This window comes from Oreochromis niloticus, linkage group LG19, assembly GCF_001858045.2.
Source record: "Oreochromis niloticus isolate F11D_XX linkage group LG19, O_niloticus_UMD_NMBU, whole genome shotgun sequence".
NCBI classification, from domain to species: Eukaryota; Metazoa; Chordata; class Actinopteri; order Cichliformes; family Cichlidae; genus Oreochromis; species Oreochromis niloticus.
Window position 1 is genome coordinate 19,030,753 of NC_031983.2, and position 15,514 is coordinate 19,046,266.

Here is a 15,514-nt window from a genome sequence, read left to right on the forward strand (position 1 = left end):
AATCAGGTGACTTTTATTGGGGGTTTTTGGGAGGTTTTTTTCCCTTGTCGTGTCAAAGTAGGAAAAGATGCAGTAGTGCCAAACAAAACAGGACAAAAAACACACCTGAAAGAGCCATATTTCTCCCAGCGAAAGTGAAGCGCTGAAGTTCTCAGTCAACAATCTGCAGAGTTATGGAATCGATCCCTGCCCCCACATCCTCCCTTCACCGTGAGCCTGAAGCGTATGTCTGCCAGATGTCCATAGCAAGGAGGGGGATATGAAAGAGCCGAAGACTGGCTAGAGGTGTCTTATATCGGAGGAATTATTATCCTAACAATATAACATGCCATCAGTCCCTCCTGGAGTAGCAACCCTGGATTTGCATTACAGCCTCATCCCTATCTCTGAGCTGACGTTTGAGAAGGAGGACAGACAAACAACAAACATCACAGATAGATAGATAGATAGATAGACAGACAGACAGACAGACAGACATGCATAACTCCTACACTGAGCTAACATGAGCAGCTCAAAAAAAGATTCCTGAAATCTGTTCTTGAGCTTTTGCAAGTTCTCGTAAACTACATACACGTAGGGAAACCTGATCCACCGACTTGACTGGAGTTGTACTATGTTGCTCACATGTATACAGACCCTGCTAGATGGATATCTACCCCTCAGCCCCTAGAGCATTCAGTGAATAGATGAGGAGGAGGGTAGACAGTACCTGACATTTACTTAGTACTGCAGGATAGACAGGGCATTGTCTTTGCTGAAATGAGAAACTCTGCCACAGAAGGGCGAGCAGAGGAGAAAGAGGGCAGTGTCAGACAACCTGATCTCAATCTAATGAAATAATAGCAAGTGCTCTGATGTGGATATCTGGGATATCTAGACTTTATACCCCATTGTCAAACTTTTTCTCGACCTTGAGAAGGGGGATGACACGAAAAGGGTGAACTCTGGTACACACACTCACTTTCACTGCTTCAAAAGGCGACACAAGTCGAATTAAACAAAACTACCTTTAACACGAAGCCTCTGTAGGTGTGAACACAGAGAAAGAGATTTCAAAGATTTGGCTGAGATGACACTGATCAACCTCACAGGCTCATCAGGGCCCTGGGCTTGTTTTTCTGATTGTCTGTTGATAGCTAACAGAGAGGTAAACAGGCAGAAAGATGGAGACAAGCAGCACATGTGGCAAGCAGAAACAAACATACAATGTCAAGTCCAAGTCCAATAGCACACGATGTCTCCTGATCTGGATTACTTTCCCGCGTCTGTGCAGTAAGCCAGACCAACATGCTTCCACAAAAACAGCACGAACCACTCAGCATCCATCAGAGAAAAAAGAGGAAGGGAAAGAAGAAGTCAAGAGCTGGTGAAAGGAAGTGAGACTGAAGCCAGCAAAACATCTGTTCTAGATCCTTTTTAGAGAAGTCCGTCCCCTTCTTACAGAGTGTTTTGTTTGTCCATAGGTCAGAAACACAAGCCAAACACACACACACACACAGATATATATCTATATAAATACACACACACAATGAGGTGCTCGGAGATGTGTGCACACAGAGGGAGAAGTTAATAAGTCAACAGAACAAGGTTCCATATCTTATTGCCTTGTTTTAGCTGCTAGTGCAGGAGAATAATAAACGGGACTGACACAAATCAGTGTTATCTTTTCACTCGTGAGGGTGGATGGAGCGAGCCAAAGAGACAAAAAGAGACAAAAAAGAACACGGGAACAAAAAGGAGGAGAAAAAAAAGGAGCGAATAAGAGAATGAAAAGCCCCCTTCTGACTCGCAGTGACCCACATACATTTGCCCAGCTTTTCTGGGGCTCGCTCTCTCTTGGCAACCGGCAGCCTCTGTGAAAGAATCCCAGCGTTCAGCCAAAGGCAAAGCCCATGTGAGGGTAGGGGAGGGGAGGGGTGAATGGCAGAGAGCGAGAGAGATGTGGACGGATGGACACGAGGCCCCTCCTTCTCCTCCCAAAGGCCTGTTGCTACTGGTGACCAGCGCTCAATGGATTCCTCCAGATCCAAGAAGGCTAAACAAGCAGCTCCTGCGGCACTCGGCCCGCAGATTGCAAGCAAAAAAAAGTAAAAATAAACCATCAAAACACCCAGGTATGAGTGTATAAAATTAGAATGGAAACAAATGAAGTGTTAATGTAAATGTATTTGTATTAAACACCCCCTGTTATAATATATCAATGTGATATGATCAGACTTTTACAAATCATCCTTTATACTGCTTAAAGGCTACCAGGGGTAAAGGCTTTTTTGATGAGTTTATGGCCTCAGACACAGAACTTTGGTCATACTGGGCAAATAATTAAGGCCATTTTGTGTCAGAAAAGAGGATTATCCATGGTATACTCACTGACTAACGATCTATGAGTGACAAGGCACTAGTCAATGACCACAGGGTTTCACAGTTAGATCCATCCCTCAGTCATCCTATCTGGTTTCAAAGCACCAAGACGGTGACGGTGAGAAGGCTCATCTTGAGGTTTCAGAGCCAGACTTCATTAACCAATATGTGATATGCCCATCTTTTATGCTGCGTATGGCAGTGAGACTTGCTATGATCTATGGTTTGGAGATGGTGGCACTAACAAAGGATGTTGAATGTGGAGCTGCCAGGTAGGAGGAAAAGAGAAGAAAAAAGAAGGACATGCAGAGGGTTGGTTGGTGTGACATACAAGGATACAAAGGATAGGTGAAGATGGATTGCGGGATGGACGGTGACTCCTAAAAGGAGGAGCTGAAAGAAAAAGCACCGAAGTGCCAAAACTGTAGTTCCGTACGTGGCCACTAGTCTCCAATACAAGTCTGCAGACTCCAGTGTTACCATGTTTAACTTCTGTTACAAAAAGCGGTGTTTGTGTGTGTATAGCAAATTTCTCAAGTGTATTGGGTTGTTTTTTTATATTACTCATCACTTCAAATTGAATAAAAGCTTAAAGGTAACATTATTAATGGAATGTAATTGGACCATCACAGCTGATTGCACTAACACTCTCCAAGTAGCAGTGCTCTTGTAGAAGGAAAATCTAGTATTTCTATAAATCTATTAGCAAGAATTTGTATCTATCTTAATCTGTGCGATGGATCCAGACAGTCTGTAGATACAGCTTGCTATTAATTATGTTATGGTAAAATAACAAGCTGCCTAAACTTCTTTAAATTCTTTAAAATTATCTGAATTTTTATTTACTTCCTGTTTTTAATCAGATATTTAATGAAATCTGCATCCTAATTACAGCTCTCAGATAGTGTGATGAAATAAAAGCTACACCTACATCTATCCATTTTCATCTTTATCTGATTCAAGGAGAGCAAAAAGAGACAAAACTGCATTATCTTGGCACACTGGTTTTCCCGGGACAGAGCAGCAGCTGCAATCAGTGAACAAACTGAAAAGAGACCAGTAGAAGGTTTTAATAGGGCGTTTGATTGGGGTGTCCAGACTTGTAGCCTAATGATGGATGAATGCGGAGCCTTCTAAGCAACAGTGACATAATCAGAGAACTGTAGGTCAGCTAGTGACAGCTGAGTGGCTGCGGCTGAGCAGGAGAATGGGCCCTTTCAGCTCCAACGCTCACGGACGCCGATCCAAGTTCATTAGCAGTCAGACTGGCTACACGGCCTGTTGCAGGCTTCTCCAAGCGACACACATGACACACATACACATGTATCAGCAAGCACTGACACACTGAACATCACATAACAAGCAGCTTTTTCTTCTTAAAGTGAATCCGTTTTTGTTCTTAATGGTCCCAGGCTGTGAATTTTCTCCCCTCTGCTCGCCTTTTAATGGCTCTGGCAAAGCGTTTTATCTATAAACAATAAAAGGTTGGGGCTAAAACATTTTTCTCTGGTTTGGCCCCTTCACTACTAATCATCTATACACTCTCCCCTCTTTTCCTGCCATTAAGCTACAATTGAGCCAAACCCGCAGCCCAGCCAAAGAACCTGATAGTCGTGGAACCCATGCAGCTCTCCCCCACCTTGGAATGCATTTCTGCTGCGCTGCACTTTTCGCCATCCAGCAGGGAATGGATGCAAGCCCCCCAAAAAACCCCACCCGCACCCATCCACTCAGACGCAAACACAACACCACTTGCTTTTGGAGAAATTGCCCTACAAACCTCGCTAGGCCTACAGTATATGCGCATGAACTGACTGACACCGAGCTACAGAAAGCATCTGCGTACATTTCACTCATGCAACTGTCAGCTGTAATTAATTCGCTTTAATCTGTTCATGCCAAAACCTTTTTTATAGCACTTTGCACTTATAGCACTAAGTCAAAGAGACATTTTCTTGTCTTCTGATTTTAGCTCTGAAATGACGCTTCCAATTCTGCAATATTCTTCAGCAAATTCTTGCAGCAGGGCATTGTTATTTTCTTCCTATCCCATTACATATCTCCCAAACCACTGGGCTATACTTATCTTTACATTTTGGTGTTCATTCTCTTACACCAGACTTCTCCCACCATTGCAGACTCCAAATATCAGGGTTTAATAGCACACATTTAAACTCAACAGGCTCACACAATCACAAAGAGCCACAAGCACTCACACCCTTCTCCTCATAAATGACCACAACTGAAAAGAGACAAATTCCTCCCCCGTCACACTTTTCAGCCTCCCCAAACCACAGCAGGAGTAATCATGGAGAAAACTACTCCTCTGGCCATAGAACATTTCGCTTCATCTTCAACCCCCTCGCATCAGAGTAGAGCATTTCCTTTCTGGTGCATCTTTCACCATACTGTACTCGACTCACTTCTTCCATCACGCCCACAAAAAATGCCGACCTCGCACCCCTCATGAGTGGGCCTATAAACCTGTAGCAGTTTAATTAGAGGTGGAGGTGTTTGGACCAAGAATAGATGCAATGCATCAGTGCTCTGAAATTGAAAATAGCAAAGCAGAAAGTCCAGACAACTGACATGCATTCCTACAGCAAAGCCCCCCTCCATCTCCTGTGGGAACTATTCTACTGCCCCCTGGTGGCGCAAACCCACAATTAGTGACCTCCTATACATTGCACACCTCTTTCCCACAGTACAGTAACACCAAACCGTCCTACACAGTTCATTCACTCTCTCTGTGATGACTCAAATTATACACCGCATTCGATCTGTAATTACATATACCCCAATGTGTTTACCTCACATTAAAAGGCAACTCGCCCATGCTCAGGTAAAGTCAAAGGAGCTGCGGGGTCCTCGTGTGACCAAGGTTTTCCACACCCTGCCACGCTATACCTCACACGCACACGCCTGCAGAGCAGCAGATTGTTTCATGAAGGCATCAACTGGGTTACGACCCGATTACAGGCGTAATGAATGTGGAGGCAAAGAAAAAAAATGACACCTGAGACTGCCCACCCCTCACCCTGGGGCCTGCCATTCTGTAGTGCGTTTTTTACAGTCATTTGAGTGTGTGCTTGGATGTTTGCCTAAAAAAGGTTTTTCTCAATTTTAAGACTCACTTTAATACACAACATGAGCGAATTCAGCATTGTTTTACAGTAGCAGGACATAATAAAACCTCAAATCAATGAAAACCAACAAAGGCACCACCCAATAGTGCGAAGGAAGGTATGTTGAGAAAGTTTTGCTGCTCAGCAAGCATCAGGCCCTTGGTTTGAATACCTTAACAGGAAGAAACCTCACTATAGACAGACATGCAATAGATGCTCTTTGTACAGAGCAGACAGCCAGACACTGTAAACACACATAAACAATAAGGATTTGGGACAACATTTAGCAACAGCCTCTTCTCCACCATCATCCCTGTTGCAGACGGTGGTAAATGAGGTAAACCTACAGCTGACAGTGTAGTTGCTTGTCACACTTAAACTGAACCAGATTATGGCCTATAGTCGAGCTGTAGTTGTGGGTGTGAGTTGTGCACATAACTTAGATTCTCCGCTCTGCTTGTGGAGTTGTTTTCTGACAGACTTCCCGTATTACATACTCCACTTACATAGTCATTTTATTTGTTATGCTTAAAGGTAGTACTTGGAAAAATAGACATTTCTACCAGCTGGAAGGCTCTGCATTCATCTATTGTTTTCACCTTTCTTAGAAAGATAGCAGGAAGACAAATTTGAGTGAGATGTCTATCTGCATGTGTATTTTGTAAATGGAATAGCCACACACCACAACTAAAAACTGCACAGGTGTGCAGCTGAACCAGGAATGAAGGGCGAACTCAAAGATGAGAGGGGTCTGACGCTTGACTACTGCGTAAAGGCAGCCAGAAAACAGTTAGGCCGTATAATAAACTTTACACTCATCTGGTGTTTAAACCTTCAATAATTATCAGCTGTGATAGCCCAGCTGTTAGTCTTCATAATGTGTTTGTCTATGTGTGTGTATCTAAAGATGCCATCATGGGAAAATGTGGTCATAGAGACACTGTACCGAGAAATCCAGCAAAGACAGTTCTGAGTATTCGGCTGGTGTGCAGTGTCACGCTTGGATACCTCAGAATTGAGTTGCTGTACAGATTTTACTCAAAGTGATACCATCATAGCTACAAAGTGTGACAGCTCAAATTGAAAACCATGTATGAAATGCACCGACTCTCGGATATATACTTTCTGACATTTCCCACAAACCCTAAAAGTCAGTGAGTGTATATTTAGATCGAATGCAGAGTGTGTCTGCATGTGTAGGTGTACATCTGTCTAAGTGCTAAAGCTGGCATGCTTAAACGACGCTAAAATGAGCATATGTGTGTGTGTGTGTTGATTTTCCTACAGGCCCATAAGCACTGTGGGGTCTTTTCCCCAGCCTGCATTTGAGTAAGTTATGGGCTCTGGCTGCAATATGGGGAACATAATAGTCGCATTGACTCAATCACAAGCTCTAACCTGCCAGCCTGCCAGCTTTGTGAGCAAGCTGCGGAGTGAGCATTATTGTAAAAAGCCTTTTAAAAGTGCTATTAGGCCGCATTAGATGCATGTGTGGCGTGTTAGTTTGAATGGGTTTGTACTGAACAATGTTGTTTTCACACATTGGAAATAAGGTAGCACATCATGTAGTATATCAGTTCAGACAAAGACTTCATGGAAAAAGAAATCATGAATCACAGTTTTCCGTACTACTTTTTCCCGTGTGTTCGATTTTGGGTTTCTGCTGATATAGCTCAGAAAAATATAGAGGTATGCATTCCAGCATGTGAGAATCAGCGTCTTCATTCAGTCGCTGTTTGGTCACATAAGTGCAAAATTAACACATTGACAATAACAGGATACAGGATCAGGATAAACTAGGGCTGATACACCAACACAAGAGCAAAGAACTAGCTCCTCTGCTCACACCAGAGAGGCTACAGTTGGCCAATCTACATGCTCACAATACACCTGCATGAGTAGACATAGCTGGTTACTTATCAGTAACAAGATATACAAGGGGAAAAGAAGAGGTGTAGGTGAAACCAAAAGAAGAAAGTCCTCTATTACTTGTACAAATCAGTCCTTTCCTATATTGAGCAGAGTTCACCAGCGATAAGAATCTATTTAGACACACATCAGCACAACAGGTAGATTGATAAAAAACATTACCCCATAAAAAGTTTTATTTTATTACTTTGTTATGCAAAAGTATAAACTCCCAGTTGGCAAAGCTTTAACTAAATGCAAAGTCACCTAGTATTGGCCAATCAAAAAGCTACTGCAGCTGCTTACGTCTTAAATGTCCCACTGTCACATAATCACCTGGTGACAGATAACAAGTAGTGATGATGCCACAAAAAACAAAAAAAGGATGGTCTGTTGCTGGTACTATGATTTCCTGACCTTTTACGAACATTTCTGATTATTTGCTAATTTTGCTCATTGTGACTGTGAATCGTATACTTTGAAAGACAAGACGCACATTTTCATGATGTGAAAAGAACAGCCACAAAACACGATAATAACTATAATACCAATCACAAAGACTCCTAGACTTTACATGGGTATTCTGGGCAATGACTCATGTCATCACACACTCGTAAACTGAATGTGGGTTAGAAAATACACAGATTTATTGTTCTTCCTAGAATTGCTATCGCTGTGCACAGCAGTTAGACCTGCTAAATATTAACAAGCAAAGATCTAAGAATAAAGAAGAAAATCTTTTGAAGTCTTTTGTGACAACCTGTGTGTTGTTATAAATTTCACATAAGCTTGGTGCCAGTACTGCCTTTATTGGAGATTATGTATCGGAATTTCAGGAGCGGGACCACGCCTCCAAAAACGCTCCTTCCGGTTCTCATCTATATAGGTTCCCCCAGTTCTGCAAGCTGTTCATTCTCATTTACGTGCCCCACCCTCCCTCCCCTTTTCAATTCTTTAACTTCTTCACTTCTATTTAGTACACGGGGATCTGCCAGGCCCGGGAGCCATCGCCAGTCACCTTCAAGGCCTTCCCCAAACCGCAGCTCAAGTCATGTCCAAGCATTCACCTTCACCTACTAAAACGCTGTCAAACCTAAATGAAGACGTGGGCCCAGCTAGTGAAATTCTTGTTGCAACTCCTTCACATTGATCATCCACAGGAATCTGGTTCCTTTTCTCTGTTGTATATTTCCATTCCTTGTATTTCATCCTTAAATAAAAGTTTGTGCATGAAGATTTTAATTGATTTTTGCCAGCTATCACCCCCCTTTTGCCTTCAGCACAAAGCAGTCTGGCCTATTTTTCTCTGACTTCCTGCATCAACAAGGCATCCTTTCACAGAGAACTGCTAGTCACTGGGTATTTTCTCTTTTTCAGACCATACTCTGTAAACCCTAGAGATGGTTGTGTAGGGAAATCCCAGTAGACGTGCAGGTACTGAACTACTCAGACCAGGCTGTTTGGCATTAAAAGTAACTTAAATCACCTTTCTTCTCTATTCTAGCACCCACTTTGAACTTCAGCAGGTCTACATGCCTAAATACGCTGCCATGTGATCAGCTGATTAAATGAAAGTGGTCATGAGTACATACATTTAAATATTTGTAGTGTATTGTACAGCTTTTTTCCTTTCCCATAAGGGAATCTTCCTGATTTCCCAAATCCATTTAGAAAATCTTTGAATGTATTTTTCAAATCTTTTTGAAAAATTCAAGGTGGAGTTATTCATCCTTCATAAGACGTTTAATTTAATTTTAACTTTAGAGTAAACGTTGCATGATCTGATAAAGTCCTCGCTCCAAAAGTGCACAGTATCTTTATAAAGATGTAATCCAGCCTCCTATGTGGAGTAACAGATACAGTCTTTAGTGGTAATGTCTTCCATATATCTATAAGTAGAAGTGACTGTTTTTTCTCAGCCTTTTGAGTTCCAGCTATTGAATCCACACAGGACTTAAGGGCCAAGTAAAAGTCTGATTATGATTCCTTTTCCTTCTGCCTTTATCAACTTTATCATCTGAGTCACACATTCATGACCTCCCTCTAGAGGACAATAAACATTAGTCAGAGATGTTTCAGCTTTTTTCTACAAACAAAACAAATCTTACTTCCTTATCCCCAGTGCAGCTTATCTTTTGTAAAGGCATGTGGACTTGCGATCATAGAAGCAATCTGTTTTTGAGTTAGACAAGGACAGACATTCTTGTGCATATTCAAAGAAACTATTTAATATAGGTATTAAACAGATCTAAACTTTCTACAAGGGAGTGAGTGGAAGATGTGTGGTGTGATAGCTGAAAACTTAAGGTGGAGCAAAGTTAACACTTAACTGTCTTTGCTACGTGATTATCAGTTAGAATTGGGACAAAGATAACCAACTACATGCTTAACAAGGGGAAAATCCCAACTATTTACTGGTTCCTACTTTCCACATGTGAGGATCTGCTCATGTATCTGAGAACACACAAAACACTACTAGAAAACAAAAAATCTCTACCTGTCTTTCTGTTTCTTTGACCATGAACACCTCCACTGTTATCGGGAGTTAAGAAACCAAACCTGGCACAGAGGTAAACCTTGGGCCCCTGAATTGTCTTATCTAAATTAGATATTATTGTGTCATCATGTTACCCAGCAACCACCTAACAATGGAGCTAAAATGACCAATTTTTAGCATTTATACACCTATAAAAGTTTATAAAAGCATTGTATAATTTGTATTTCACGATAATAACATCTCATCTACAACCATTTTTAAGTTGAACCACACATTATATTATACCATCACACTGCCTGACAGCAACAACATAGCTAGGGACTAAAATGGCCTGATTCCAGCACTTACAACACCCTATGAAAGGATCCTATTGTTTAAATTTTATGACACTAACGTCTCATTTATGTCCCCAAAATTTGAATTATAATATCTAAATATGTAAATAAAGCACTGCAAAAGTATATTACACATTGTTGTCTAGCACAGCAGATAGAAATATAAATTTTTTATATTGTAGTTTGCTTATATTTGAAAGGTGCCCTTAAATGTGCTCTAAAAGGAGCATTTATGACTAGAATACTCGCAGAAGCCCTCAAGTTGCTTCAGTATATCATTTTTAATGGACAACAAAATGACGAGTTCACCGAGTGCAAGCTAATATATTGTTAAACCGCCTCTGGCTGTTGTGACAGCGCTCAACCGTCGAAGCACTGACAAGATCAATTTCTGAACAGCTGATAGTTTGCGGTTGCAAATATGAATTGTTTCTCCCAAAGGTCTTTGGTTTCTGTACGAAATATCTCTGTACACTTTTTAAGGTACAATGCACCGCAACCACCAATAAACTTAAGTATTTTATTACATTCACTATTTTCTTAAACCAGGAATTTCGCATTTGACCACACAGAAGCAACAGCACTGAGTTTGTGAAGCCAAGAAGTCGAATCTATCCAGAACCAAAGCTAAAGGTTTTAATTTTCCAACAATCTGCCTGTCAACTTCACAAAATCTGTTATGTCACATCTCTCCAGTGATCTCTCACCTGCACACACTGACACAGACAGGTGCAGCTTTAGTCTCGAGACCCAGTCGGGTTGATTGTGTCTGACAACCGTCTTCCCTCCCTCCCTCATTTTTCACCTTATCTCCACAAACATGCACTTTACCTTTTATCTGCATCTTTAAGAGCCTTTAGCATTTCACATCTGTTCCGACAAACTCCAATAAACACTATCAAAAGCTTCCCATATCAACGTCAATCACCTGCCGTTAGTCTGAATAAACAAGCGAAGAAGACTTTGGCCTGAAAGCATAACGGTGAACTGGGGTTAAAGTACTCCAAATTAAGAACAGGCACTATAAAGAGGAAAGTACCTTTAATCTGCTCCATCTAATCTATCGTCAGCCTGCACTAACCCAGTCTTTGTCACAAGTATTCATGTGTGTGCCTAATATGAAAGAATGAGCATGTATGAGAGCGCACACGATGGATCACTGAATCATTTATTGACTTTGCACGAGCGAACACATGTGAATTTCTTTAGATGACATTGAGCCTTTGGAATTAACTTACAGAGGCTCTCAATTGTCCCCAATGACGAGGCCACACACTCAGAGCACGCCACACACTTAACACGGATGCTGCAATCATGGAAGAGTTTCCCACGTTAAGAGGGGTCCAGATGGCCTGGGGGATGGTCAGATGGACCACATTCCTCAGAAAATTTAAACCTGCCAGGACATTTTTTAAGATTTGGGTGGTCTGGCAGAATAATGTTGAGCAGGCAAAGACGCAGAAAAGCACCAACTGTCGGCGAGGTACGATGAGCAGACATCAAAGCAGTCGGGCGCCCGGTGGAAAGTAACCCGCAGTCCAGTCTGGCTAAGTCTGTCACCCTGAGCACTCCGGACCTGCTAAGGTCACAGCCGCACTGTCAGAGATCTGCTTCACGCCATCCCAGAGGAGTAATGCTCGAATGCTCACATTCCCAGCAACCCAGAATCCCAGTCAAGGTCACACGGTGACACGTGCTGAACACGGTTCGCGGAGAGGGTTATGTGCAGGAGAGTGTGAACTCTTAACCCTGCAACCCTGTGACCTTTGCAGCGCCATTTTGGCCTTTCTTTAAACAGCTGCAGGGGACCGATCACAGCTTTCCTTTGAGACCTAACTATTGTATAAAATCCTTTATGAAAAATGAATTTTCCAAATGAATGATATTTAAGAGCAGTATGTATATTTAAACAGTTTTGAGATGGAGTTAATCTGGATTCATTGCAGGCAATGTGTTGCTCCCATAAAACTGTAAATACTCATCAGAGCTATGGGAGTTATGTGCTTGAGGTACAATCAAAGCTCATTACTGATCGCCTGAGCTGTACTCTGTGTGTAGTGCTTATTAGCATGCATGCTAATGTGCTAAATTAGAGTGGGAAAATAATAAAAAGGCTTCTGCCCAAACAAAAAAAAAGGCGCTACAGAATCGTCGCCCTTTTGGTTTTGGGGTGGGAAAAAATGGTTTTCATTGGATTCGTTTTGGAAACATTATCAAATATTATGGTAGAAACCTAAAAGAAACACAACCACATCATCTTTTGTGGCTAAGGTGAAGGACTGGAAAAAATACATTAATATGGGATATTACTCACTGCCATATATTTCACTTTGAGTTTGTTTTCCTCTGAATTTCCTTCCTCAAAATTTGTGGCTGACATGACAACAGGATTCCTTGCAATCAGCATTACCACTTAGCCCCGCTGGTTTCCCAGTCATTGTCTAGACCTGGTAATCTTGGCTCCATGTGATCCTGACCATGTTGTTTTCCAGGGAAATTAAGGGAATGAGGTCAGTGATGAACTCACAAACAATGAGACAGACCTGGTTACTCACTCTGCCTTTCCACGGCCATTCACACAGCACACTGCTACTGCAGAAAACCCCCAAACCTGTAATTCCAGTTCTCCTAACCTATTTTCCATCTAGTTCACTAGAAAAGTCTGTGTCTGCGTATGTGTGCGTGCCTCTTTGCTCGCTTGATTGACAAGTCAGAACAGCCTGAGCAAACATTAAAAGATCCCTGTGAGCGGTAATGAAAGGTTGGGTGTGTGTGTGTGTGTGCTTGTGTGATATCAATCACTAGCGTAAAGCAAGCTGACTCACAGAGGTCAAAAACAGCTCAGTAGAAACAAAAGGGGAGCCTCAGGTAAAGTTCCCACTGTTACATCACAACGGCCGTCTACTGTCTGGCCACTGGATCTGAGCCAGTGAGCTTGATGGAGGGAAGGGCATGCCAAGATGATGGATGAGAATTAAAGACTATTAGGAACTGGCATCAGTCTAGGAAAGAAAAAGACACATGCTCAATAACAGGTCAGATCATGCCTCAGTTATTTCTGTCTCCTGTGAGCTTGGAAATTTAGTGGTACTTTACAGTCATGTAAAAAAGAAAGTTTTTTCACAGGACTGTAAAACAAAAACTCCACCCCAGGATTTAAGAACCACCTTTAGCAGCAATAACTTGAAGTAATCATTTTCTATATGACTTCATCAGTCTCTCACATCATTGTGGAGGAATTTTGGACGACTCTTCTTTACAACACTGCTGAATTCATTGAGATTTGTAGGCATTCGTTTATGCACAGCTCTCTTATGGTTCCACCACAGCATTTCAGTTAGAATGAGGTCTGGACTTTGACTGGGACATTGCAACACCTCAATCCTTTTCTTTTTATCGTTCTTCACAGTTGGTCGGAGGCATTTTTTCTGATATGCTGTGTTTGGTTTTCTCTTTAATTATGGGGCTGTGCAATATGGCTAAACATTTCCACTTTGGCCTTATCTGTCCAAAGTACACTGTTTCAGAAGTCTCTTGTTTTTTGGGGGGTTGCATAAGATGCATCTTTGCAAACATAAACCATGCTGGCATGATCTTTTTAGAGAGACTTTTTCCAAACATGCCACACTTATCCATTATTTTCTGATGGTGCTATAAGTGTTAATGGTAACTACATTTGAATGGTTTTTGCAGTATTACAGCTTTTTTCTTCTTTTAAAGTTCTGAGCACTAGAGATGCATTTCAGTTAACCTGCCAAAGGCTGTAACTCTCCCAAAACTTTTAATTCGTATGTCAAACTGAACACTTCGTGTTAGTGAATGAGAAAATAAGCATGCCTAATACGTAAAATATATATTATGATATAATAACATATAGCCCTATGACCACATCAGCCTTAAACCTAATGCACTCCTTTGCAATGGAACAAGAGAAGACAAAGGAAGAGCCAGCACCTATGCCACAGCCATCTTCTGCATCTTGTGTGTATCAGTGCAGGCTGGTGACTCATAAACCTGAACAGGAGGAAAGCCAAGCCACAACGTCATGTTATTTCCATTAGTTGGCTACTTATCTACACTCCTTATGTTCAAATGAAAACTTGGAAAATGCAGCATGACGTTTAAAAAAAAATATTAATATGGGTTGTGGAGAGGAATGAACTTCATGAGAGGTTTTTGTGTCACTAGAAGCCTGGCAGCTTTACAACTTTATAGTCGGCACTAAAATTTTAGAGGACCTGGCCCTTTAAATAGCCGAGATGAAGAGATATCACTCTGTATTTGAGAGTAAACATCACTTTTATAAAGCCAGAAGTGCCCAATTTTAGGTAATACTTAATGATAAGCAGACATGACTGCTATATGCTCTCTATATATAACTATAATGACACCATATTAACAACTATATATACTAACTTTGGATTAAAGAGGGAAATATGGGGGGAAAAGTTGAATCTGACAAGAAATATATTTTTAACTTTGGTAAAGGGATTAAATCTTTAAATATCCTGTCATTACAGCAGTGGTGAAGTTGGGGCTTACTCTAAAGATGCATGCTGTGGACCAAAGTATTAATGTGCTGCACAGCAGATCTACACATCTAAGGTGCTCACATAACCTGTATATAAATGATGGATATAGCCACAGTTGCATCACCAGTAGGCTAAGGAAGTGCCAGTTTTGGTGCCAGTGCCAAGTGCTTGTTTTTGGGGTTTTTTATCATGGTCTGTAAGTTTGTTGTTGTGAATGTACTTCAGGTTTATCCTGTAGTTTAGCATTTCCTGTTAGGATTCCAATGCTTAGTTATAGTTTGTTTTTAGCATGTGTTCTCTTTGTCTCCCTTAGTGTTGAGCTTCTGTGTGCATGTGCGTATGGCCTCTCATTACTCAGTCTTAGTTACTTGTCTCTAGCGTCTTGTGTTTAATTTTACTTCCCCTATCATCTCATTGTATTTGATTATTATCACTTGTATCTTGTTACTCTGCTGTGTCCGCTTCTCCAAATTACCTTCATGTGTACAAACAGTCGTATCTTCAATGGTCATCCTCCTGATGTGTTTCTCAGCATTACTCTTGCATGTATGTTCTTTTTTTCATGAACATTGATTTTTGGCTTCTCATCCAAGGTGTGCTTTTTCTTTACTCTGCCTGCAGAGTCTGCATTTGGGTCCTAGTTACACACTTTGTGAGTTTTCACTGTTATACTGGAACTCTGTGTGCTCATTGGCTGATATCTTGTGATGAAACATTAGTCAACGAGCATACCCTGTTTTTTCTCACCCTGTTGTT

The 15,514-nt window shown here is 41.4% G+C and overlaps 1 long non-coding RNA gene across 3 annotated transcripts in view; it reads right to left on the reverse strand.

The window, feature by feature from the left end:
* The window catches only part of LOC102080533 (uncharacterized), a 130,999-nt gene that overhangs the window by 101,697 nt on the left and 13,788 nt on the right, over positions 1-15,514 (reverse strand). Inside the window, exon 1 of one of the 3 annotated variants that reach the window (XR_003215340.1) lies at positions 11,058-11,153. The exons of the other annotated variants lie outside the window; for them this stretch is intronic. This is a non-coding gene — a long non-coding RNA (uncharacterized LOC102080533). Of the gene's footprint in view, positions 1-11,057; positions 11,154-15,514 lie in introns of those variants that run through there. 3 annotated transcript variants of the gene reach the window in all.